Source organism: Macaca nemestrina, chromosome 6 (genome assembly GCF_043159975.1).
Source record: "Macaca nemestrina isolate mMacNem1 chromosome 6, mMacNem.hap1, whole genome shotgun sequence".
Taxonomy (NCBI): domain Eukaryota; kingdom Metazoa; phylum Chordata; class Mammalia; order Primates; family Cercopithecidae; genus Macaca; species Macaca nemestrina.
In genome coordinates this window covers 80,999,967-81,026,868 of record NC_092130.1, presented here as the reverse complement: position 1 = coordinate 81,026,868, position 26,902 = coordinate 80,999,967, and the positions used below count along the sequence as shown (strand labels likewise).

At 36.3% G+C, this 26,902-nt stretch overlaps 1 long non-coding RNA gene across 1 annotated transcript in view; it reads right to left on the bottom strand.

Annotated features, from left to right (window-relative positions):
- Positions 1 to 25,863, bottom strand: part of LOC139363589 (uncharacterized) — a 74,628-nt gene extending 48,765 nt beyond the window's left edge. Inside the window, exons 1-2 of the long non-coding RNA XR_011624254.1 lie at positions 25,824 to 25,863; positions 17,419 to 17,516 (exon numbers count right to left, since the gene is read on the bottom strand). This is a non-coding gene — a long non-coding RNA (uncharacterized lncRNA). The remainder of the gene's footprint in view (positions 1 to 17,418; positions 17,517 to 25,823) is intronic.
- Between the last annotated feature and the right edge of the window lie 1,039 nt (positions 25,864 to 26,902).

Here is a 26,902-nt window from a genome sequence, read left to right as displayed (position 1 = left end):
TAATTTACTACTCAGAAAATACAGGAAGAAAGAATACTTTCAAACTCATTATTGAGGCCAGCATAGCCCTGATAACAAAATTGACAAAGATTTAGAAGAATGAAAGTTTACAGAGAAAAAATCTCTCTTGAGCATAGCCACCAAAATCATTAATATATTAAATTCTAAAATATATATAAAAGGGTATAATACACCCTTATAAAGTAGGGTTTATCCCAGAAATGCATGGTTTCTTTAACTTGTTTTTTAAAAAGCAATGAAGGTAGTATATCAGATGAGACTGGGTGCATTCAGGGTGGTATGGCCACAGACAAACTAGTATATCAACCTAACAGAATAAAGCCTAAAAATCCTATAATTATCTCAATAGATTCAGAAAACCAATTTGATAAATACTTATTGATCATAGAAAAATCTCAACAAACTGAGAATTAAAGGAGCATCTTTAATCTGATAAAGGGTACCTACTAAGAAATTATAAATAGCATCTTTATGTATGGAAAGCCTAAACTTTTCCCCCTAACAATTATAAAATGCCAGTATCTGATCTTACCACCTCTTTTGAAAAATCTACTAGAAGTGATATTAATTGCAGAAAGAAAAGAAAAAAAGCCAAAATGATTATAAAGGAAACAGTAAAACCCTCTTTATTTGTCAATGACATTTTGTGTATCTAGAAACTGCTGGTGTAATTAATAAGTAATCTGAACAAGATTGCAGAATAGAAAATTGGTATGCAGAGATAAGTTATATTTTTCTAAACTGATAATGGAATGTTGGACACTAAAAGAAAAATACCAATTATCATAGTATCAGAGCATCAAAAAGAAATATATATTATAAAAATGTTCATCGTGTCTATGCTGCAAATGACAAAGCTATGCAGAGAAAAATTAAGGATTTAAATACATGGAGAAATATACAATGTTTATTGACTGAATAATTCAATTTTTTAAATGTTAGTTATTCCTAAATTAGTCTATAGATCAGACAAAAATCCTAATTAAAATGGAGCAGATTTTTAAAGAAACTGAGAAACTAGTTCTTCAGGCTTGAAAAGACATAAAGAAGGTGAAGCATTATTGAATAATGCTACGAACTAAATGTTTGTGTCCCTTCAAAATTGTGTTGAAATCCAAATTCCCAATATGATGGTATTTGGAGGTGGAGCTTTGGGGAGGTAATTAGGATGAGGCCCTTCTGGTGGGATTCATCGCCTTATGAAAGGAGGAAAAAAATAAAATATCTGTCTGTCTCTGCCATCTGAGGATACAGCTAAAAGGCAGCCTTCTGTAAATGAGGATAATGACAATAACACAGACTGTACTCATTGACACTACCAAATGCTGGCAATATTTTGAAATACTGAAAATATTCACACGTGGCTGATGTAAAGGTAAAATGGTACAATCCATATGAAGAATTGCTCAGATGTTTCTTATAAAACTAGTTGTGTATTTATCCTATGGTCTAGAAGTTTTACTCCTAGGTCATTATCTAAGAGATATAAGTCTACAAAGTAACTTCTACAAGAATATTTATACAAGTCTTTTTTCATAAAACCTCAATAATGAGGATAACAGAAATATTCATTAAAAATGGATGAATAAATGTTGCTATATTCACTCAGAAAGAGAGAGGAATGAGCTACTGATACATTCAAGGAACATGCATGAATCTTAAAAAGTATTTATGTTGTGGAAAATAACACGTAAAATACATGGTATGATCTCATTTATTGGAAGTCCAAGTAGAAGCAAAACTAACTCATGGTGTTAGAAATCAGGAAGTGGTTGTCTCTGGTAAAGTTGGGACTGATTGGAGAAAGGGACAGGGGGAATTTTTTAGAAAGTGGATATATTCTATATCTTACTTTGGATGATCATTTTATGAACATATGTAATTCTCAAACCTTATCAAATTAATCACATACTTTGTTTCTTATAATGTCTTATACATTTTATCTCAACTGAAAACTAAGATTAAAGAGATTTTGTAAAAGTGCATCTTCATGATTTATTATTACATAAAATCAGATTAAAAATTAGTTATTGAATAGTGGCAGTGCAGCAGGATGGCAGATAAGCTCCACTTATCATACACTCGCCTCCCCTTCCCTGACAAGGTCACCAAGTTAACAACTATCCACACAGAAAAAAACACCTTTAAAAGCACCAAAAAACCAGGTGAGCACTTACAGCACCTGGTTTTACCTTTATATCACTGAAAGAGACACTGAAGAGATAGAAAACACAGTCTTCAATCATGGAAGTCCCCCACAACACCACCCTCAGCATGCTGCCAAGAGCATCTCTGGGTGCTGGGAACAGGAGAACACAGTGGTTGTGAGGCATTAAACTCATTGCTGTCCTGTTAGAGCAGAAAGGAAAACCAGATAGAACTCATCTGACTCCCACAGAGGGAGCATTTAAAGCAGTCCTAGCCAGAGGGGAATCTCTGATCCCAGCTGTCTGAACTTGAGTGGCTGTTACAGTACTCTGTGTCTTCAAATAAACTTGAAAGGCAGTCAAGGCCATAAGGACTGCAGCTCTTAGGCAAGTCCTGGTGCTCAACTAGGTCAAGAGACAGTAAACTTGGGGTTGGTTGGGGGCAGGGGACATTATGAGACACCAGCTGGAGCAGACAAGAGCATGCCGTCATCATCCCTTCCCTAACCCCAAATTGTATAACTCACAGTTACAAAAGACATCCCTTCTTTCCTTTTAAAAAGAGGAGAGGGAAGAGTGGGAAAGACTTTGTCTTGAATCTAGATACCATCTTCCTCAGCAGGATAAGATGTCTGTCTGAGTCATGAAGCCCCCATTCCAGGCCGTAGCTCCCAGATGACATTTCTAGACACACCATGGGCCAGAAGGAAACCAGCTGCCTTGAAGGAAAGAACCCATTCCTAGCATTATTCATCACCTGCTAACTGAAGAACTCCTGGGCCCTGAATAATCCGCAGCTATACCCAGGTACTATATCAAAAACCTTGGGTTAGCCTCTGAGGCATGCTGGCTTCAGGTACCAGCCTGGCCACAGGGGAGCAGAGCACCAAGAGGGTTCTTGGAGTCTCTGATTCCAGGACTTGACTCTTGGATGGCATTTCTGGACCTACCCTGGGCCAGAAGGGAGCCCACTTCCGTGAAGGGTGAGTCCCAGGCCAAGTAGTATTCATGACAAGCTTACTTAACAGACCTTGGAGCTTAAGGTAACATCGGTGATAATCTGGCAGTATTTCTCATGGCTTGGGATGGCAGTGAATATGGGGTGAGACTCCTCCACCTTTGGAAAGAGGAGGGAAGAATAGGAAAGACTATGCACTGTGACTTGAGTGCCAGTTCAGCCACAGTACAATAGAAACCAGGTAAACTCCTAGTTTTTGACTCTAGTACCTGACTTCCAGATGGCACTTCTGGACCCAAGTCTGGGAGACCTTGCTGCTCTGAAGGGAAAAACACAGGCTTGGCTGTGTAGAGCCCCTGGACTTTGAGTGTACGTAGGCTGCAGCCAGGGAGTGGTTACATCAGGCTTTGTGTGAGACCCAGCACCGTGTGCTGGCTTCAGGTTCAACCTGGCACAATCATAATGATGGTGGTGACAGGGGTGCTCTTGACACTTTATCTTCAGCTTTAGGTGGATCAGAACAGAGAGAGAGAGACTCTGTATGCTTGGGAAAAAGTAAGGAGAAAGAACAAAAGTCTCTGCCTGGTAATCCAGAGAATTCTCCCGAATCTTGTCCAAGATTATCAAAGCAGAGCCTCTATGAGTAATCTGCAAGAACCACAGCATAGCTGTGCTTGGGGTGCCCCTTAAAGCAGATATAGCTTAGATTACAACACCTAAGTTCTTTCAAATGTCTGGAAAGCCTTCCCAAGAAGAATGACTATAATCCCAGTCAGTGAAGACTATAATAAATACATAATTTTTCAATGCCCAAATACCAAAGAAGATCTACTAGCATCAACACCATCTACGAAAACATGACCTCACCAAATGAACTAAATTAGGCACCAGGGACCAATCCTGGAGAAACAGAGACATGTCTTCTCCAACATAGAATTCAAAATAGCTGTGTTGAGGAAATGCAAAGAAATTTAAGATAACACAGAGAAGGAATTCAGAATTATATTAGATAAATGTAATAATGAGATTGAAATAATTAAAAAGAAGCAGAAAATCTGGAACTAAAAAATGCATTTATCATACTGAAAATGCATCAGAGTACTTTCACAGCATAATTAATCACACAGAAGAAAGAATTAGTAAACAGGAAGACAGGATATTTGAAAATACACAATCGGAGGAGACAAAAGACAAAAGAATAAAAAACAATAAAGCATGCCAATGGGATCTAGAAAAATAGCTTCTAATGGGAAAATCTAAGAGTTATTGGCCTTAGAGAGGAGATAGATAAATAAGTAGGAGTAGACAATTTATTCAAGGGGATAATAGCAGAGAACTTCCCAAACCTAGAGAAAGGTATCAATCTTTCTTATCTTCAAGTACAAGAAGGTTATAGAACACCAAGCAGATTGAGCCCAAGGAAGACAACCTCAAGGCATTTAATAATCAGACTCTCAAAGGTCAAGGATAAATAAAAGATTCTAAAAGCAGTGACAGAAAAGAAACAAATAACATACAATGGAGCTCCAAAACATTTGGCAGAAGATTTATCAGTCAAAACCTTACAGGCCAGGCCAGGAGAGTGTGGCATGATATATTTAATATGCTGAAGAAGAAAACAAAACAAAACAAAATAGTACCCTAGAATAGTATATCCATCAAAAATATTCTTCAAACATGAAAGTGAAATGAAAACTTCCAGATTTCATCAACATGACCTGTTCTATAAGAAATGGTAAAGGGAGTACTTCAATCAGAAGGAAAACGACATTAATGAGCAACAAATAATTACCTCAAGGTACAAAACTCACTGGTAATTATTAGTATACAGAAAAACACAGAATATTAGGCCAGGTACAGTGGCTGATGCCTGTAATCCCAGCACTCTGGGAGGCCAAGTTGGCTGGATCACTTGAGTCCAGGAGTTTGAGACCAGCCTGGGCAACATGGCAAAACTCCATCTCTACAAAAAGTACAAGAATTAGCCAGGCATGGTGGTGTGTGCTTGGGGTCCCAGCTACTTTGGGGGGCTGAGGTGGGAGGATTGTTTGAGCCTAGGAGGTCGACGCTCCAGTGAGTTGTGATTATGCCACTGCCTTCCAGCTTATGTGACAGAGTGAGGCCATGTGTCAAAAAAAAAAAAAAAAAAAAAAAAAAAAAAAAAAAGAAAAGAAAAGAAAAATGAACTAATCAAAAATGTTAATTATAATGACTTTCCAAGACATAATTCATACAATAAGATATAAATAGAAAAACAACAAAAAGTTAAAAAGCAGGGTGATGGAGTAGAGTTTTTATTAGTTTTATTTTTGCTTGTTTATTTACTCAAATAGCACTGAGTTTTTATTAGATTAAAATAATGGGTTATTAAATTGTTAGGCTAAAATAATGGATTATAAGATAGGACAGCATTTGCAAACCTCATGGTAATCTCAAACTAAACAACATAAAATGAATACACAAAAATAGAAAGTAACAACAAAATCATACTACCAGCGAAAGTCATCTTCACTAGAGGAACAGAAATAAAAGAAAGAAGAACACAAAACAACCAGAAAACAAATAACAACATGGAAGGAGTAAGTCCTTTCTTATCAGTAATAACATTGAATGTAAATGGACTAAACTCTCAAATCAAAAGACACAGATTGGTAAAATGGATGAAAAACCAAGACCCAATAATCTGTTGCCTACAAGAAACACACTTCACCTATAAAGACACTCACAGACTGAAAATAAAGGGATGGAAAAAGATATTCCAGCCAATGGAAAAAAGATCAGAAGTTGCTACACTTATATCAGACAAAACAGTTTTAAGACCAAAGCTATAAGAAGATGCAAAGAAAGTCACTACATAATGATAAAGGGGTCAATTCAGGAAGAGGATATAATAATTTTAATATATAGGCACCCAACACTGGAGCACCCAGATATATAGAGGCAATATAATTAGAGCTCAAGAGGCCCCAGTACAATATTAACATCCCACTTTCAGCATTGAACAGATCTTCCAGACAGAAAACCAACAAAGAAATATCAGATAGTCTGCATCAAAGACCAAATGGTTCTTTTTTTTTTTTTTTTTTTTTTTTACAGAAGAATAATTATCTACTGTAACTTTATTTTTTTTATAATTTATTTATTATTATTATACTTTAAGTTGTAGGGTACATGTGCATAACATGCAGGTTTGTTACATATGTATACTTGTGCCATGTTGCTGTGCTGCACCCATCAACTCGTCATTTACATCAGGTATAACACCCAATGCAATCCCTCCCCCCTGCCACCTCCCCATGATAGGCCCTGGTGTGTGATGTTCCCCTTCCTGAGTCCGAGTGATCTCATTGTTCAGTTCCCACCTATGAGTGAGAACATGCGGTGTTTGGTTTTCTGTTCTTGTGATAGTTTGCTAAGAATGATGGATTCCAGCTGCATCCAAGTCCCTACAAAGGACTCAAACTCATCCTTTTTTATGGCTGCATAGTATTCCATGGTGTATATGTGCCACATTTTCTTAATCCAGTCTGTGACTGATGGACTTTTGGGTTGATTCCAAGTCTTTGCTATTGTGAATAGTGCTGCAATAAACATACGAGTGCATGTGTCTTTATAGCAGCATAATTTATAATCCTTTGGGTATATACCCAGTAATGGGATGGCTGGGTCATATGGTACATCTAGTTCTAGATCCTTGAGGAATCGCCATACTGTTTTCCATAATGGTTGAACTAGTTTACAATCCCACCAACAGTGTAAAAGTGTTCCTATTTCTCCACATCCTCTCCAGCACCTGTTGTTTCCTGACTTTTTAATGATCGTCATTCTAACTTGTGTGAGATGGTATCTTATTGTGGTTTTGATTTGCATTTCTCTGATGGCCAGTGATGATGAGCATTTTTTCATGTGTCTGTTGGCTGTATGAATGTCTTCTTTTGAGAAATGTCTGTTCATATCCTTTGCCCACTTTTTGATGGGGTTGTTTGTTTTTTTCTTGTAAATTTGTTTGAGTTCTTTGTAGGTTCTGGATATTAGCCCTTTGTCAGATGAGTAGATTGCAAAAATTTTCTCCCATTCTGTAGGTTGCCTGTTCACTCTGATGGTAGTTTCTTTTGCTGTGCAGAAGCTCTTTAGTTTAATGAGATCCCATTTGTCAATTTTGGCTTTTGCTGCCGTTGCTTTTGGTGTTTTAGACATGAAGTCTTTGCCCATGCCTATGTCCTGAATGGTACTACCTAGGTTTTCCTCTAGGATTTTTATGGTATTAGGTCTAATATTTAAGTCTCTAATCCATCTTGAATTAATTTTCGTATAAGGAGTAAGGAAAGGATCCAGTTTCAGCTTTCTACTTATGGCTAGCCAATTTTCCCAGCACCATTTATTAAATAGGGAATCCTTTCCCCATTTCTTGTTTCTCTCAGGTTTGTCAAAGATCAGATGGCTGTAGATGTGTGGTATTATTTCTGAGGACTCTGTTCTGTTCCATTGGTCTATATCTCTGTTTTAGTACCAGTACCATGCTGCTTTGGTTACTGTAGCCTTGTAGTAGAGTTTGAAGTCAGGTAGCGTGATGCCTCCAGCTTTGTTCTTTTGACTTAGGATTGTCTTGGAGATGCGGGCTCTTTTTTGGTTCCATATGAACTTTAAAGCAGTGTTTTCCAATTCTGTGAAGAAACTCATTGGTAGCTTGATGGGGATGGCATTGAATCTATAAATTACCTTGGGCAGTATGGCCATTTTCACGATATTGATTCTTCCTATCCATGAGCATGGTATGTTCTTCCATTTGTTTGTGTCCTCTTTTATTTCACTGAGCAGTGGTTTGTAGTTCTCCTTGAAGAGGTCCTTTACATCCTTTGTCAGTTGGATTCCTAGGTATTTGATTCTCTTTGAGCAATTGTGAATGGAAGTTCATTCCTGATTTGGCTCTCTGTTTGTCTGTTACTGGTGTATAAGAATGCTTGTGATTTTTGCACATTCATTTTGTATCCTGAGACTTTGCTGAAGTTGCTTATCAGCTTAAGGAGATTTTGGGCTGAGACAATGGGGTTTTCTAAATATACAATCATGTCATCTGCAAACAGGGACAATTTGACTTCTTCTTTTCTTAACTGAATACCCTTGATTTCTTTCTCTTGCCTGATTGCCCTAGCCAGAACTTCCAACACTATGTTGAATAGGAGTGGTGAGAGAGGGCATCCCTGTCTTGTGCCAGTTTTCAAAGGGAATTTTTCCAGTTTTTGCCCATTCAGTATGATATTGGCTGTGGGTTTGTCATAAATAGCTCTTATTATTTTGAGGTACGTTCCATCAAGACCGAATGTATTGAGCGTTTTTAGCATGAAGGGCTGTTGAATTTTGTCAAAAGCCTTTTCTGCATAAATTGAGATAACCATGTGGTTCTTGTCTTTGGTTCTGTTTATATGCTGGATTATGTTTATTGATTTGCGAATGTTGAACCAGCCTTGCATCCCAGGGATGAAGCCCACTTGATCATGGTGGATAAGCTTTTTGATGTGTTGCTGAATCCGGTTTGCCAGTATTTTATTGAGGATTTTTGCATCGATGTTCATCAGGGATATTGGTCTAAAATTCTCTATTTTTGTTATGTCTCTGCCAGGCTTTGGTATTAGGATGATGTTGGCCTCATAAAATGAGTTAGGGAGGATTCCCTCTTTTTCTATTGATTGGAATAGTTTCAGAAGGAATGGTACCAACTCCTCCTTGTACCTCTGGTAGAATTCAGCTGTGAATCCATCTGGTCCTGGACTTTTTTTGGTTGCTAGGCTATTAATTATTGCCTCAATTTCAGAGCCTGCTATTGGTCTATTCAGGGATTCAACTTCTTCCTGGTTTAGTCTTGGAAGAGTGTAAGTGTCCAGGAAATTATCCATTTCTTCTAGATTTTCCAGTTTATTTGCGTAGAGGTGTTTGTAGTATTCTCTGATGGTAGTTTGTATTTCTGTGGGGTCGGTGGTGATATCCCCTTTATCATTTTTAATTGCGTCGATTTGATTTTTCTCTCTTTTCTTCTTTATTAGTCTGGCTAGTGGTCTGTCAATTTTGTTGATCTTTTCAAAAAACCAACTCCTGGATTCATTGATTTTTTGGAGGGTTTTTTGTGTCTCTATCTCCTTCAGTTCTGCTCTGATCTTAGTTATTTCTTGCCTTCTGCTAGCTTTCGAATGTGTTTGCTCTTGCTTCTCTAGTTCTTTTAATTGCGATGTTAGAGTGTCAATTTTAGATCTTTCCTGCTTTCTCTTGTGGGCATTTAGTGCTATAAATTTCCCTCTACACACTGCTTTAAATGTGTCCCAGAGATTCTGGTATGTTGTATCTTTGTTCTCATTGGTTTCAAAGAACATCTTTATTTCTGCCTTCATTTCGTTATGTACCCAGTAGTCATTCAGGAGCAGTTTGTTCCGTTTCCATGTAGTTGAGCGGTTTTGATTGAGTTTCTTAGTCCTGAGTTCTAGTTTGATTGCACTGTGGTCTGAGAGACAGTTTGTTATAATTTCTGTTCTTGTACATTTGCTGAGGAGTGCTTTACTTCCAATTACGTGGTCAATTTTGGAGTAAGTACAATGTGGTGCTGAGAAGAATGTATATTCTGTTGATTTGGGGTGGAGAGTTCTACAGATGTCTATTAGGTCTGCTTGCTGCAGAGATGAGTTCAATTCCTGGATATCCTTGTTAACTTTCTGTCTCGTTGATCTGTCTAATGTTGACAGTGGAGTGTTGAAGTCTCCCATTATTATTGTATGGGAGTCTAAGTCTCTTTGTAAGTCTCTAAGGACTTGCTTTATGAATCTGGGTGCTCCTGTATTGGGTGCATATATATTTAGGATAGTTAGCTCTTCCTGTTGAATTGATCCCTTTACCATTATGTAATGGCTTTCTTTGTCTCTTTTGATCTTTGATGGTTTAAAGTCTGTTTTATCAGAGACTAGTATTGCAACCCCTGCTTTTTTTTGTTCTCCATTTGCTTGGTAAATCTTCCTCCATCCCTTTATTTTGAGCCTATATATGTCTCTGCGTGTGAGATGGGTCTCCTGAATACAGCAGACTGATGGGTCTTGACTCTTTATCCAGTTTGCCAGTCTGTGTCTTTTAATTGGACCATTTAGTCCATTTACATTTAAGGTTAAGATTGTTATGTGTGAACTTGATCCTGCCATTATGATATTAACTGCTTATTTTGCTCGTTAGTTGATGCAGTTTCTTCCTAGCCTCGATGGTCTTTACATTTTGGCATGTTTTTGCAATGGCTGGTACCGGTTGTTCCTTTCCATGTTTAGTGCTTCCTTCAGGGTCTCTTGTAAGGCAGGACTAGTGGTGACAAAATCTCTAAGCATTTGCTTATCTGTAAAGGATTTTATTTCTTCTTCACTTATGAAACTTAGTTTGGCTGGATATGAGATTCTGGTTTTACAATTCTTTTCTTTAAGAATGTTGAATATTGGCCTCCACTCCCTTCTGGCTTGGAGAGTTTCTGCTGAGAGATCTGCTGTTAGTCTGATGGGCTTCCCTTTGTGGGTAACCCGACCTTTCTCTCTGGCTGCCCTTAACAGTTTTTCCTTCATTTCAACTTTGGTGAATCTGCCAATTATGTGTCTTGGAGTTGCTCTTCTCGAGGAGTATCTTTGTGGCGTTCTCTGTATTTCCTGGATTTGAATGTTGGCCTGCCCTACTAGGTTTATGAAGTTCTCCTGGATGATATCCTGATGAGTGTTTTCCAACTTGGTTCCATTTTCCCCCTCACTTTCAGGCACCCCAATCAGACGTAGATTTGGTCTTTTTACATAATCCCATACTTCTTGCAGGGTTTGTTCATTTCTTTTTCTTCTTTTTTCTTTTGGTGTCTCTTCTCGCTTCATTTCATTCATTTGATCCTCAATCGCTGATACTCTTTCTTCCAGTTGATCGAGTCGGTTACTGAAGCTTGTGCATTTGTCACGTATTTCTCGTGTCATGGTTTTCATCTCTTTCATTTCGTTTATGACCTTCTCTGCATTAATTACTCTAGCCATCAATTCTTCCACTTTTTTTTCAAGATTTTTAGTTTCTTTCCGCTGGGTACATAATTCCTCCTTTAGCTCTGAGAAATTTGATGGACTGAAGCCTTCTTCTCTCATCTCGTCAAAGTCATTCTCCGTCCAGCTTTGATCCGTTGCTGGCGATGAGCTGCGCTCCTTTGCCGGGGGAGATGTGCTCTTATTTTTTGAATTTCCAGCTTTTCTGCCCTGCTTTTTCCCCATCTTTGTGGTTTTATCTGCCTCTGGTCTTTGATGATGGTGATGTACTGATGGGGTTTTGGTGTAGGTGTCCTTCCTGTTTGATAGTTTTCCTTCTAACAGTCAGGACCCTCAGCTGCAGGTCTGTTGGAGATTGCTTGAGGTCTACTCCAGACCCTGTTTGCCTGGGTATCAGCAGCAGAGGCTGCAGAAGATAGAATATTTCTGAACAGCGAGTGTACCTGTCTGATTCTTGCTTTGGAAGCTTCCTCTCAGGGGTGTACTCCTCTCTGTGAGGCGTGGGGTGTCAGACTGCCCCTAGTGGGAGATGTCTCCCAGTTAGGCTACTCAGGGGTCAGGGACCCACTTGAGCAGGGAGTCTGTCCCTTCTCAGATCTCAACCTCCGTGTTGGGAGATCCACTGCTCTCTTCAAAGCTGTCAGACAGAGTCGTTTGCATCTGCAGAGGTGTCTGCTGCGTTTGTTTAGTTTACTGTGCCCTGTCCCCAGAGGTGGAGTCTACAGAGACAGGCAGGTTTCCTTGAGCTGCTGTGAGCTCCACCCAGTTTGAGCTTCCCAGCAGCTTTGTTTACCTACTTAAGCCTCAGCAATGGCGGGCGCCCCTCCCCCAGCCTCGCTGCTGCCTTGCTGGTAGATCACAGACTGCTGTGCTAGCAATGAGGGAGGCTCCGTGGGCGTGGGACCCTCCCGGCCAGGTGTGGGATATGATCTCCTGGTGTGCCTGTTTGCTTAAAGCGCAGTATTGGGGTGGGAGTTACCCGATTTTCCAGGTGTTGTGTGTCTCAGTTCCCCTGGCTAGGAAAAGGGACTCCCTTCCCCCTTGCACTTCCCAGGTGAGGCCATGCCTCGCCCTGCTTCAGCTCTCGCTGATCGGGCTGCAGCAGCTGACCAGCACCGATCGTCCGGCACTCCCCAGTGAGATGAACCCAGTACCTCAGTTGAAAATGCAGAAATCACCGGTCTTCTGTGTCGCTCGCGCTGGGAGTTGGAGACTGGAGCTGCTCCTATTCGGCCATCTTGCTCCGCCCCCCCCCAAATGGTTCTAATACATATTTACAGAACATTTTATCAAAGAGCTGCAGAATACACATTCTTTTCTTAGGACATAAATTATTCTTAAAGATGGACCATATTTTAGGTCACAAAACAAGTCTTAAAACATTTAAAAAATAAAATAAGCATCTTCTCTGACCACAATGAAATAAAACTAGAAATTAATAACAAGAGCAATTTTGGAAACTATACAAATACATGGAAATTAAACAATATGCTTCTGAATGACCAGTGAGTTAGTGAATAAATTAAGAAAGAAACTGAAAAAAAAAAATCTTGAAACAAATCATAATGGAAACATAACACCAAAACTGTGGGATACAGCCAAGGCAGTACTATGAGGCAAGTTTATAGCAGTAAGTGTGTACATCAAAAAAGAGGAAACACTTCAAATGAACAGTCTAATGGTACATCTTAAAGAACTAGAAAAGCAAGAGGAAACCTAATGCAAAATTAGTAGAAGAAAAGATATAAATATTAGAGCAGAAATAAATGGAATTGAAATGAAGAAAACAATACAAATGATCAATGAAACAAAAAGTGCTTTTTTGAAAAGTTAAAGTTGACAAACCTTTAACCAGACTAGGAAAAAAAGAGAGAAGATCCAAATAAACAAAATCAGAAATGAAAAAGGAGACATTACAACTGATAATTCAGAAATTTGAAGGATCATTAATGACTACTATGAGCAACTATATGCCAATAAATTGGAATCTCTGGAAGAAATGGACAAATTTCTAGAGACATACAACCTATCAAGATTGAACCAGGAAGAAATCCAATACCTGAGCAGTCCTATAAAAAATAAGGACATCAATGCCATAATAAAAAATCTCCCAGTAAGGAAAAGCTCCAAGGACCTCAACAGATTAAAGGATAAAACTATATTATTTCAGTTGAAGATGAAAAGCTTTTGATCAAATTCAGCATCCTTTCATGATAAAAACCCTCAAAAAATTGGGAATAGAAGGAACATACCTCAACATTATTAAAGGAATATATGACAGACCCACAGCTAGTTTCGTACTGAATAATGAAAAACTAGAAGCCCTTTCTCTAAGATCTGGAACACAACAAGAATGCCCACTGTCACCACTGTTATTCAACATAGTACTGGAAGTTCTATCAAGAACAATCAGACAAAGGAAAGACATGAAAGACATCCAAATTAGAAAGAAAGAAGTCAAATTATTCTTGTTTGCAGAAGATATTCTCTTATATTTGAAAAAACTGAAAGACTCAACAAAAAAACTATTAAACAATAAATAAATTCAGTAAAATTGCAGAATACAAAATCAACATACCAAAATCAGTAGCATTTCTTCTATATGCCAACAGTGAACAATGTGAAAAAGAAATTTAAAAAGTAATCTCAGTTACAATAGCTATACATAGAATATCTAGGAATAAGCTTAACCAAAGAAGAGAAATATAATGAAAACTATGAAATATTGATGAAAGAAATCGAAAAGAACACACACACACACACAATATTCCATGTTCATGTATTGAAAAAATCAATATTGTTAAACTGTCTACACCCAAATCAATCTACAGATTCAGTGCAACTCTGATCAAAATATTGATGACGTTCTTCACAGAAATAGTAAAAACAACCCTAAAATTTATATGGAACCACAAAAGACCAAGAATAGTAAAAGATATCCTAAGTAAAAATAATAATACTGGTGAAATCATATTACTTGACTTCAAATTATACTACAGAGCTATTGTAACCAAAACAGCATGGTGCTGGAGTTAAAACAGATACATAGGCTGGGTGCAGTGGCTCATGTCTGTTATCCCAGCACTTTGGGAGGCCGAGGTGGGCAGATCACCTGAGGTCAGGAGTTTGAGACCAGCCTGGCCAATGGGGTGAAACCTCATCTCTACTGAAAATACAAAAATCAGGCAGTCATGGGGGAACACACTTGTGATCCCAGCTACTCAGGAGGTTGAGGCAGAAGAATCGCTTGAACCCAGAAGGTAAAAGTTGCAGTGAGCCGAGATCACGCCATTGCACTCCAGCGTGGGTGACAAGAGCAAAACTCCGTCTCAAAAACAAACAAACAAACAAAATGCAGACACATAGATTAATGGAATAGAATAGAGAACCCGGAAATAAATTCATACACCTATAGTGAACTCATTTTTGGCAAAGGTATCAAGAACTTACACTGGGGAAAAGACAGTTTCTTCAATAAATGTTGCTGGGAAAATTGGATGTCCCTATGCAGAAGAATGAAACTAGATGGCTATCACTCACCATACACAAAAATCAAATAAAAATTGATTAAATACTTAAATCTAAGACCTTAAACTATGAAACTACTACAAGAAAACCTCCAAGAATATTTCCAGGACATTAGTCTGGGCAAAGATTTCTTGAGCAATACTCTATAAGCACAGACAACCAAAACAAACATAGATAAATAGAATCACATCAAGTTAAAAATCTTCACAGAAAATAATACAATCAACAAAATAAAGAGACAACTTACAGTATTTATTTCTCCCTACAGTATGAGAGAAAATATTTGCAAACTAGTTTGACGGGATTAATGAGAATACATAAGGAGCTCAAACACCTCTATAGGAAAAAATCTAAAAATCTAATCAAAAAATGGGCAAAAGATATGAATAGGCATTTCTCAAAAGAAGACATAAAAATGGCAAACAGGCATATGAAAAGGTATTCAATATCACTCATCATCAGAAAAATGCCAATCAAAACTACCATGAGATATCATCTCACCGCAGTTTAATTGGCTTATATCCAATCAACAGGCAATAACAAACGCTGGTGAGGATGTGGAGAAAAGGAAACCCTTCTATGCTCTTGGTAGGAACATAAATCAGTACAACCATTATGAAAAACAGTTTGATGTTTTCTCAAAAAAGTGAAAATTTAGCTATGATATGATCCAGTAATCCCAATACTGGGTATATACCCCTAAAAAAGGAAATTGGCATATCAAAGAGCTATCTGCATTCCTATGTTTGCTGCAGCACTATTTACAATAGCTAACATTTGGAAACAATCTATATGTCTATCAACAGATACATGCACGAAGAAAATGTGGTACATATACACAATGGAGTACTATTCAGCCATTAAAAAAGAATGAGATCCAGTCATTTGCAACAACATGGATGGAAGTGGAATTATGTTAAGTGGAATAAGCCAGGCACAGAAAGACAAAAACATTACATGTTCTGAGTTATTCGTGGAACCTAAAAATGAAAACAATGAAACTCATGGACATAGAGAGTAGCGGGATGGTTACCAGAGACTGGAAAGTGTCGTAGGGGGTGGATGCAGAGATTGTTATTGCATAAAAAATATATAAAAAATAAATCAGACTTATTATTTGACAGTATAATAGCATGACTATAGTCAACAGTGACTTAATTGTACATTTTATACTTAACTTAAAAACTGTAATTGGATAATTTGTAACTCAAAGGATAAATGCTCGAGGGGATAGATACCCCATTCTCCAGGATGCACTCATTTCACACTGCATGCCTGTACCAAAACATTTCATGTACCCCATAAATAAATATATTTATTGTGTACCCACAAAAATTTAAATAATAAAAAAATTAAAAAAGAATTCCTATATATTTAAGTAACAGTTACAGGTTATGAATGACCCTCTAAACATACAACGTCAATCCCAATAGGATTGTTATTTCAGTCATATGCCCCTTATCTCTGCAGATGTGGCTTTGTGTGGAAAAAATAGAATCATTTCATATTCTTCCTGCTAAAATTTTTTTAACAAAAAGAAAATTAGTACATTTATTAATACCCCCATATTTGTAAATAAAATATTTCCATGTACATAATCATAGAAAAATTATAAAGGGATAAACTATAAATAAAGGTGTGAATAATCTTGGAATAGTGAGATTAAGACAATTTCATATTATCTTCTTGCTTACTTAAAATTTTAATCTTTTCTATACTATAAAAACATTGATTTTGCTTTTGACTTAGTCTGATTTTCTCCTTAATTTGTGAGAATTTTGGGTACACAAATGGAAAATGCTTCCCTTTGGAAAGAATTTGCATTTGTTTCTTCTTACATGAAAATGCAGCTACTAAACTAGTAGCTCTTTAGCCTCTCTGTAAGTCCTGGCTTTGAAAAGAAGTTTTAAATTGAGTATCCTCATCTACTGCTGGCTAAAATCTTTGCTTCATTTACTGACTTGCTTGTTAATGAAGTAGAAACACAGGAATTTTTCCCATGGACCATAATACCTGTGAGAACAATTTAATGACTCAACAAACGATGGAAGTCTCCTAACACTCTATTATAAACTTTCCCTGGATCAAGGATGGTGGCTGACCATAGTCTCCACTCACTGTGGTCTGAATCCATTAAACCCTCACTGTAGCAGAGTTCCACTAGATAAGAAATAATCTATAAGTATCCTTCTAAATAGATTAGGGAGGCAGAGCAATTGAAAAAATTTCAGAAAAATTTTCAAAAAAGTGGAACTTTAATCATGACCTTTGCTTATCCTTTATGTATATTTTTCCAATTGTAGTATGTGGCCAACCTTAAAAGAAAATGGTGGCATTGACTTTGCCTTCTCTGATTAAAAGCAAGAATCATAATCTATAAATCTCACATATTCTGACAAAAAAGAAAAATAAATAGATGTTACAGTGTCAGGGGACTTTCAGGCCCCATTTATACATTTTTCAAATTTCCTTACCAGATTGTAGACGCGAACATACACATCTCTCTCAATATTTCATTTGAAAAATTACACATGTAATACAGGAAGAAATTTTTCATGCAAAACATTAAAAATATGGTCAGGCATGGTGGCTCACTCCTGTAATCCTAGCTCTTTGGGAGGCTGAGAAGGGCAGATCACCTGAGATCAGGAGTTCGAGACCAGTCTGACCAACATGGTGAAACCTTATCTCTACTAAAAATACAAAATTAGCCAGGCATGGTGGCACATACCTGTTATTCCAGCTACTTGGGAGGCTGAGGAAGGAGAATCACTTGAGCCTGGGAGGCGGATGTTGCAGTGAGTTGAGATCGTGCCATTGCACTTCAACCTGGGTGACAGAGAAACTCGTTTCAAAGAAAAAAAAAATAAAAAAAAAAAAAACAAAAAAAACATAGATACCTCTGACTTTACCATTATCTAATCTCATGCGTCTCATGAGGAGGGCTACTGTTTTGAAATTAGAAGGTAAACCTCAGCCATCGCTTTTTTCTTTCCCTTTATATTTGCTATAATTTCCTTGAGTTATACTTACCTTGTCATTCACCATAGTTTCCCTGTAGATGCTTAATTTTCAATAGAAATAACATTATATTGAAAAATCATATTTTTACTAAAGTTCCCTTTGGCTCTCTCTTCTGAGTCACCAATTTATTCTTTAATAGCAACTATTTTGCTTTATCATCTAGCTCTTCGTTGGATTCCTTATTTAAAATATTTTTCTAAACTTTCTATTCTTCATAGATAAATATCCTTTTGCTTTTGTATAAAAATTTTGAATACATACAGGCTTGCCTTGACTAGCAACACATTCTTAGTCATTATAAATTCTCTGATGGATATGGGCCAATCTGGGGGCAGTCTCCTTTTGACATATATGTTGTTCCATATTGTATATTGGTGTACAAATGAGATATGTTTAAAAATCTACTATTAATGAAGGGGAAATAGCTTCTGAAATCCTTGCAAATACATAAATAGACTCAGTACAACTAAATATTTTCATTCAAAATTTATTCATTAAGTACCTACTAAGGTTAGTAACTGTGTTAAGTATGAGTGTACTAAAAAATTATAGTAAATGCCACTAATTCTCCAATTCATTAATTTATTCATTTAACGAATATTTACTGAAAGCTACTACATGCCAAACCTGATCTATGTGTCAAGGTTAGATCTTGATGTTGATCACAAGATCACCAGGGCACTATGGATAATTGTCCCCTGAATGATTTTGTAACTTATCAGGCATTGTGGAGCAATGAAAGTAATGTGTGTAAGGTGATTGAGCAATACTGAATCTTTGAGTTAGATGGTGAAATCTGATAACTTTCTGGAAAGGTAACAATTGAGGTAAACCTTAATAACGTAAAGGAGACAACCAGTCAAAGACCTGGGAAAATAGCATTTCATTCAGAGGAAACCTTAGGGAAAGTCTTCATGGGAAAAACGAGTTTAGGGTGCTTAGCGAGTAGGAATAGGACATTGTGATTAAAATACAATAAGCAAGTGGGAGATACATGTAATGAACTCCTAGATCAGGTGCATGTGGTAGACTATAGTGAGGAGTTTGTCTTCTTTTTCTTTTCTTTTTTTAAAGTTCAATAAGAAGCTATTAGAGGGTGATGCAGAGCAAAATGTACGGCCTGAAATCATATTTTAAAGCTTACTCTTTGCTTATATGGAGAATGAACTATAGAACTGCCAAGAGGGGAAATAGAAAGTCTCTTGAAGTAGTGCTGGTGATACATGATAGTGGCTTGGAGTAAGGAGATGGAAAAATGGATGAATACATTTAAAAATTAGGATCAAAAGCACTATAGATATTTTAGATACAAAAGAAGAAATAGATGACTCAAAGATGAATTCACCATAGCAGTGATAGCTAATACATTTCAAGATTCTCACAGGAAGAGCTATTTAGCTGAGTACTAAAGGATGAGTTAGAGCTAGCCCAATGTTACCAGAAGGTAGGAGAACATTGATATCCATGTAAAATGCTTTATCTTTATCCCGAGAATAAAAGGGAATAAATGAAAATTTTTACTGAGGTAGCAATCATATTTTTCAGATCAGAATGATGTATTATAAAAATCACCTGGATCCCATCTCTGTAATTTCAGACATTTTGTGGGACAGATGCAACTTAGATATTTAGCTTATTCCAAATTTGGATGAAATTATATAAATTTTCAATTTCTTGAAATTCCGGTGGTGTATAAGACACTGAGGAAGGGTTTTATGCCCAGAATGGAGACTCTCTAAAATCTCAGAAATTTGGCATGAAGAAAAATTGATGTCTATATTCTCCATCCTGAACCATCTTGAATATTTTGCAAGGAATTTTGCAGAGGCTGTTAGAAAAGCTGTAAAAGGAATAGATACTTGTGAGAATGCAAAGTGAGAAATAAATCTTCCAATCTGTACATAGATGATTTAAATACCCTGTGAATCACTGTAACTCATTTTATAAAGTAACGAAATCCTCTTCTTTCTAATTGGATGTTTGATACGTGAGGAAATCTGAAGCAATACTAAAAGTGCTACATTATTTCAAAACAATATTTTTTACATTGCTTGCTTTTCAATATTTTTATTGTTAAGATTTCCAAAAGCTGGAAGTGGAGATTTAAAAAAAAAAATCCATTAAGAAACTGCTTTTCTCAGAATGAAGCCATAATCTTTGTGTGTAGTGAACAGTTCTAATTTTTTACACTATTTGGCAGCACAGATGGTTCAAAAAATACTACAACCACTGACATTCTTCAGCTTTTTCTTCCTAGTCATGTTATGGCAAATACAGAATTAGCAAGTGCCTTGCAACCTAATTATGGTGATGAGGATATGTTCTTTGTTGTACATCAGGAAAGGAGAGTTTTACAAAGTTGGATATTGATTTCAGGGAATTATCAAACATTGTATTTTTTAGATTGTAAAATAATTTCAGGATTTGTATCTTTGATTACATTTTCTTTTTTTTTTTAATTTATTTATTATTATTATACTTTAAGTTGTAGGGTACATGTGCATAACGTGCAGGTTTGTTACATATGTATACTTGTGCCATGTTGCTGTGCTGCACCCATCAACTCGTCATTTACATCAGGTATAACTTCCAATGCAATCCCTCCCCCCTCCCCCCTCCCCACGATAGGCCCCGGTGTGTGATGTTCCCCTTTGATTACATTTTCTTTTCCTCCTTCTATTGCCAACCAGTTTCCTAGAAATGCAAGAAAAATAAATTTGGCAAAGCAGGTGATAAGATCAAGTTTTGATTGGTAACACTGTTACTCTGTTGTATCAGACATCATGCTTAATTACTACAAAGAGATAAACTATACTTTTGGGGTATACGCTAATGTATGCAATTCTTAACTGCTGATCTACACTCACAGTTTACATTTTTAGTAAGATCCCTGTAATATCAAACTTCAAACCTACACAATTAAATTATGACACTGAATCATGAAAGCCAAACATATTCTATCATGGGGATCAAGGACTTGAGGAAATTTTTACCAGTAAGCCTTGGGTTGCTTTTCTCCTTATTTCCTAGTGTTTCTGTTATCTTTGAACTGATGCTTCTTATATTGGAATTTTATTTTCTAACATGGATTAGGAGTACTTATAAATGTTATCTTAGTAACTCTCATCTTTACTGGTAGTAATCTTATATTATTTATATTTTTTCAAGCTCATTGGCGCTTCCCTGTCTGTTCAGACCCTCCTTCCTGGAATTTCTTACCTGTCTCTTTCTATCACTATGCAAAGGCAAAATTAGAGAAACAACAAAAATGTAAATAAAAACAACAAAAGCTTGATTTGGAAATCATAAGAGAAGATAATAGACTGTTGTAGGTTGTTCTTGGACACAAAGATTTCCTTTCTACGTAAATATTGTCCTATGTAAGTCTCAACCAAAGACAACAAATGAGTGTATCTCAAGTAAGTTTTTTTCTAAGCAATTATTATTTTGAAAATACTTCCAAATTTTTTTAAAGTCACCAGAATGTTATCTTAGAAATATAAAATCATTGGCTATGCTTAACAATTATCAGTGGTATTTTGGTTTGAGTTCTCCCAAAGTTAGAGTCTTATACAATGATTTTGGTCTGAGTAATTTATTTGGGATGTGCTCTCAGGAAGTGCTGTAGGAGAGTGGCAGCAAAATGAATGAAGAGAATGAAGAGTGGGCAGCTGACAGTCAATCTTTCATACATAAAATGTATGAAAAGTACCTCCAAACTGTCTCAATTGGGGATGACCAACTGACATACAAGACTTACATCCCTTACTGTGTGAGGCTTGTTTTGGGGCATAGCTTTTTAATATGTCTGACCTGTTTCACTAACAAGACTGCTTTTGAATCCAGAGAACAGGCTATTGTCTCTGTTTGACATTTGAGAGTATGCAAGGAGATATGAGCAGGGTACCAGCACCATCTGTTTCACAGGGCACAGGCCTGTATTTCAGACCATGGCAATAAAGCGAATATTGAGATAAAACAAGTCACAATTGTTGTGGCTTTCTAGTGTGGATAAAAGTTATGTTTACACTATACTCTAGCCTATTAAGTGTGCGGTAGCATTATGTCTAAAAAATCATACATCACTTAACTAAGAGCTTATAGCTAAAAAATGCTAATGATTATCTGAACCTGCTGTGAGTCATAATATTTTTGCTGGTGGAGGCTCCTGGTTGATGGCTGCTGCTTAATCATGATGGTAGTTGCTGAAGTTTGGGATGCCTCTGGCAATTTCTTAAAATTAGACAGCAATGTATTATGTCACCTTTATTGACTCTTTCCTTCACAAAAGGTTTCTCTGTAGCAAAAAAATACTGTTGGATACCATTTTACCCACAATAGTACTTTCAAAATACAAGTAAGTCCTCTCAACTCCTGAAGTTGCTTTATCAGCTAAGTTTATGTGTTATTTTAAATACTTCGTTGTTATGTCAACAATGTTCACTGTATCTTCACCACGAGTGGATTCCACCTTGACAAACCACTTTCTTTGCTCATCCATAAAAACCAGCTCTTTAATTATTGAAGTTTTATCATGAGATTGCATCAATTCAGTCACATCTTACGGTTCCACTTCTAATTCCAGTTCTCTTGCTATTTCCAACCCACATACAGTTCCTTTCTCCACTGAAGTCTTGAGCCCCTGAAGGGCATTTATGAGAGCTGGAATCAACTTCTTCTATACACTTATTCATGTTATTTTGACCTCCTAACATGAATCATGAATGTTCTTACTGACATCTAGAATGATGCATCCTTTTTGGAAGGTTTTCAATTTACTTTGCCCAAATCCATCAGAGGAATAGTGATCTGTGGCAGCCATGGACACGCAAAATATATTTTTTAAATAATAAGACTTAAAAGTTGACATTGCTCCTTGACACATGGACTGCAGAATGGATATGGGGCTAGCAGGCATGAAAACAACATTAATGACGTCTCCATCAGACCTCTTGTCTTGCATTACTAGGTGTATTGCGAATAAGCAGTAATATTTTGAAAGAAATCTTTTTTCCTAAGCAGCAGGTTTCAACAATGAGCTCAAAATATTCAGCAAACCATGCTTTAAACAAATATACTGTTATCCAGGCTTTGTTTTTTCACTTATCAAGCACAAGCAGAGTAGATTTATTATAATTGTTAAGGCTCCTAGGATTTTGAGAATGATAAATGAGCATTGGCTTCAATCTATACTGATTAGCTGCATTAGCCCCTAGGAAGATAGCCGGTCTGACCTTTGAAACTTTTAAGCCAAACATTGACTTCTCCCTACTTATGAAATTCCTAGGTGACATCATTTTATCATAGAAGACTTCCCCCATTGAAAATCTGTTGCTTAGTGAAACCAGCTTTATCAATGTTCTTAGCTACATCTTCTTGATAACTTGCTGTAGCTTCTACATCAGCACTTGCTGCTTTACCTTGCACTTTCACGTTATGGAGACAGCTTCTTCCTTTAAACCTTATAAACTAACCTCTGCTAGCTTCTAACTTTTCTTCCACATATTCTTTACTCTCTCAGCCTTCATAAAATTGAAGAAGTTAGGGTCTTGCTTCAGATGAGACTTCGGTTTCAGAGAACGTTGTAGTTGATTTGACCCATCCAGTCTAAACTTTTCCATATCAGCAATAAGGTTGTTTCATTTGTCATTTGTGTGTTCACTGGAGTAATACTTTGAATTTCCTTCAAAAACTTGTCCTTTGCATTCACAACTTGGTTATTTGGCACAAGAGGTCTAACTTTCAAGCAATTTTTGCTTTTGACAGGCCTTCCTGATTAGGCTTAATCATTTCTAGCTTTCTATTTAAAGTTGGAGATGTGCAACTCTTTCTTTCACGTGAACACCTAGAGTCCATTGAATTGCTATTAAGTGACATAATTTTACTGTTGTTGTGTCTCTGGAATTAGAAAGGCCTGAGATGGAGAGAGATGAGGGAATAGCTGGTTGGTGAAGCTGTCAGAACACATACAACATTTATCAATTAAGTTCACTGTCTTGTATGGACACAGATCGTGGAATCTCAAACCATTGCAATAGTAACATCAAAGATCACTGATCACAGATCACCATAAGAGATATAATAATGAAAAAGTCTAACATATTGTGAGAATTACCAAAATGTGACCCAGAGACACAAAGTGAACACATGTTGATGAAAAAAATGGTGCAGATAGATTTGCTCTGGGCAGCTTTGCCACAAAACTTCTATTTGTAAAAAAAATGCAGTATCTACAAAGTGCAATAAAACAAAGTGCAATAAAATGAGGTATGCTTGTGTAAGCAGGAAACATTTTGCATCTAAGTGCTCCCTTTCCTCCCATGGAAAACAAAAACTTGTAATCTTTTAAAATTAGTAGACAAAGCTAAACTGATTTTTTCCAAAAATGCCCATTCTGATATTAATTTAGCTGCCGTATTGAGGTATTATCTGTCTGTAATATTATTGCACAGCCTTGTTTCAATATCTTTTTTTCCACGAGAAAAAAATCACTAGAATGGTGGCTCTTTTAGTATGATACCCCTTAAGGAAAGTGCTTTGAGACATCTCTATAGAAATATGCAAGCAATGATAAGTCCTAAGTGATCAGACATAAAAGGCTTTATTGAAATATTGTCAAGAAAGAAAAGAGCGTCTATACAGCTCACTGTTACTGTTTCTAACTCTAGATAAATGCTTATGCAGCTTTGGAATACCTAGAAGCAAACTGACTCTCTTTTTCCAAGTTTTGTATAATTCTGTGGCTATAGCGAAAAAATGGAAAGACTTGGACTTAGCTGGGGGAATATCATCTTTGAAAATACAGTACACCTGCTAAATTGGTTGATTCTTGCTACATCAAAATATTTCTGAAACTCACCTTACTTTTTTCAACCTGTTTTAGACAGAGAAAGGAAACAGCCTTTCTAACTATTTCCTCTGGGTTATGGACAGTGGCCAGGTTTGGTCAAAAAAAAGAGAAAAAAGAAAAATCCCTCAGCAAGCATTTATGAATCATTGGTAAAACTTTAAATAGCACTGGATTTTCTGACTTGGCTCTGTACTTCATTATTTACAAAAAAAAAAAAAAAAAAATGAAATGATTGTGCTTAAGTAGAACAAAAACCACAGTTGCCTCTTTTGCCTTTGCTCTCAGACTCATTTCTGGGAAAAAATCCAAATTTCTACCATCTGTGGTTTCTTAGCAATATGTAAAAGAAAAGAGTTTGATTATTAATTGAGCTGAGTTAGCTATCCCCCAGAGATTTACACTTTGATAAGTCCCTACTTGACCAGTTGGCTTGCTTCTTTCATCTCTGATGAAGCAGGAGCCTGAAGTATTCAACCATTTCAAAATATCCACATGTTTCTCCTCCAGCAATAACAGTAGCTATAAACTCAGAGTGTAGCATAGGATCTTACTACTATTGGATTACAAAGTTATGAGCATTCTCCCCCACAACATACAGTCAGCTTACAGTTGAACATCTAACAGACAAGAAAATAAGAACATAAATTTTTACTCAGACAGCTGCATTAATAATGTGTTACATTCATCTGCTTGCTAGCCATTAAGAAAAATGTGTAGATAAAAATAAAATGATCCATTCTCAGGAAACATCTGACCTAAATTGACTATCATTCCCATAGTCTTCAGTGAATATAAAGACATTTTCAAATCTTTCTTTTGAATAGTTTATTTGAAATTTTGAGGTACCTTAAATAATTATTTCTTTATTTTTCAAATTATTCGTAAGACTTTTATCTAATACATTTTCTATTAATGTAAAGGTTAGAATAAGAAAGATAAGCCTAGGCATGAAGGATAACTTCATTATTATTGCAGTTGTGAAAATAGAAGATATTGCCAAAACTTTCTAAATATTTATGTATTATCTATCATTTATAACATGTAATGTCTATTAATTTTATTTCTTACCATCTAAACCTGCAAATGTTTTTTATGTTTTCTGATGTGATATAGTCTCATAAGTAAATTACTTTTTGGAAGAAATTCTCTTCCTTTTTAAATACTGCAAAGCTACTCTCTCATCTTTTGGTGTCTTCCATTTATTCAAAGACCTTCATGATCCTGTTTTGGCATTATCTACCGACTTGCCCTTCCCTTCTTACCTTGCTGCTGGGACTTCTTGCAAGCTTTGAATACAACGTGTTCCTTTTTGCTGCTGAGTTCTGTATTCTGTCTGAAATGTTCTTTCTCTAGTTAAATATTAATTTATCTAGTTAAATATTATGAATTCTGTAAGTGTCTTCTTCAACATATTCTTCCTTGAGGCCTACATGACTCTCTAAAGTAAGGTCAATGCACTTACTATACATTCCCATAGAATGGACCACTTTCCTTTGCTAGTTTTTAATGCTTGTCTTGCTGCTAATGCCTTTTTGTTGTTTGTGTTTCACCGCTAGATGCTGAGTTTCACAGGGCAAAAATCATGTTTTTCTTATTTACTGATACATTACGAGTGTCTAGCAAATATTCTCTGGCACATAGTAGGTGCTGAATAAAAATTTATTGAATATTTATTTTATGTTTTTTTACGGACAGTAGGAAGCATTTTATCCTGGGAGAAAAATATTTATGGACAGTTCAAAAAATGAGAAAAAGATAACTCTCTTACATTGGTAGTAAAATGTAGTACAAGCATGCACACATTATTAATAGTTTGTAGATATATACATATAAACAAATAGACTAACACATATCAATGTCTAGCTGTTAAGTTATATTTAATCAGTCTTTGGACCATCCAGTAAATGTGGAAGTGGGCTGAACAAGTGTGTTTTTTGTTAGTAGAAAAGAGGCTAAAAAGAATCTACTTTCAAATAATTATAATTAAACTACATGCAAGGTGTAGTTCAAATTCAAGTCATTTTAATATGAAATGCAATTGGAATGCTTTGTATATGTATACATTTCCATGTTTAGAGATGCCTATGCTTTGCGTTCTTTATAATGACCTCTAAAATTTCAGGGTCTCATCTCTTATTGAACATTTCATTCAGATATTACAGAATTCTCTGAATGTTTGAAAGCTTAATGAAGTAAATGGGCTTTTCACTTTCTTCCAAATATGGTCACTAACATTCAATGTATCATTTGCTGCTCAAAAATCTATGTTTGTGATACCACCAAAGGAGAGCATGTCAAAGAAAGTAAGGGTTGGATACAAATAAAGGAAGGTAGGTGACTT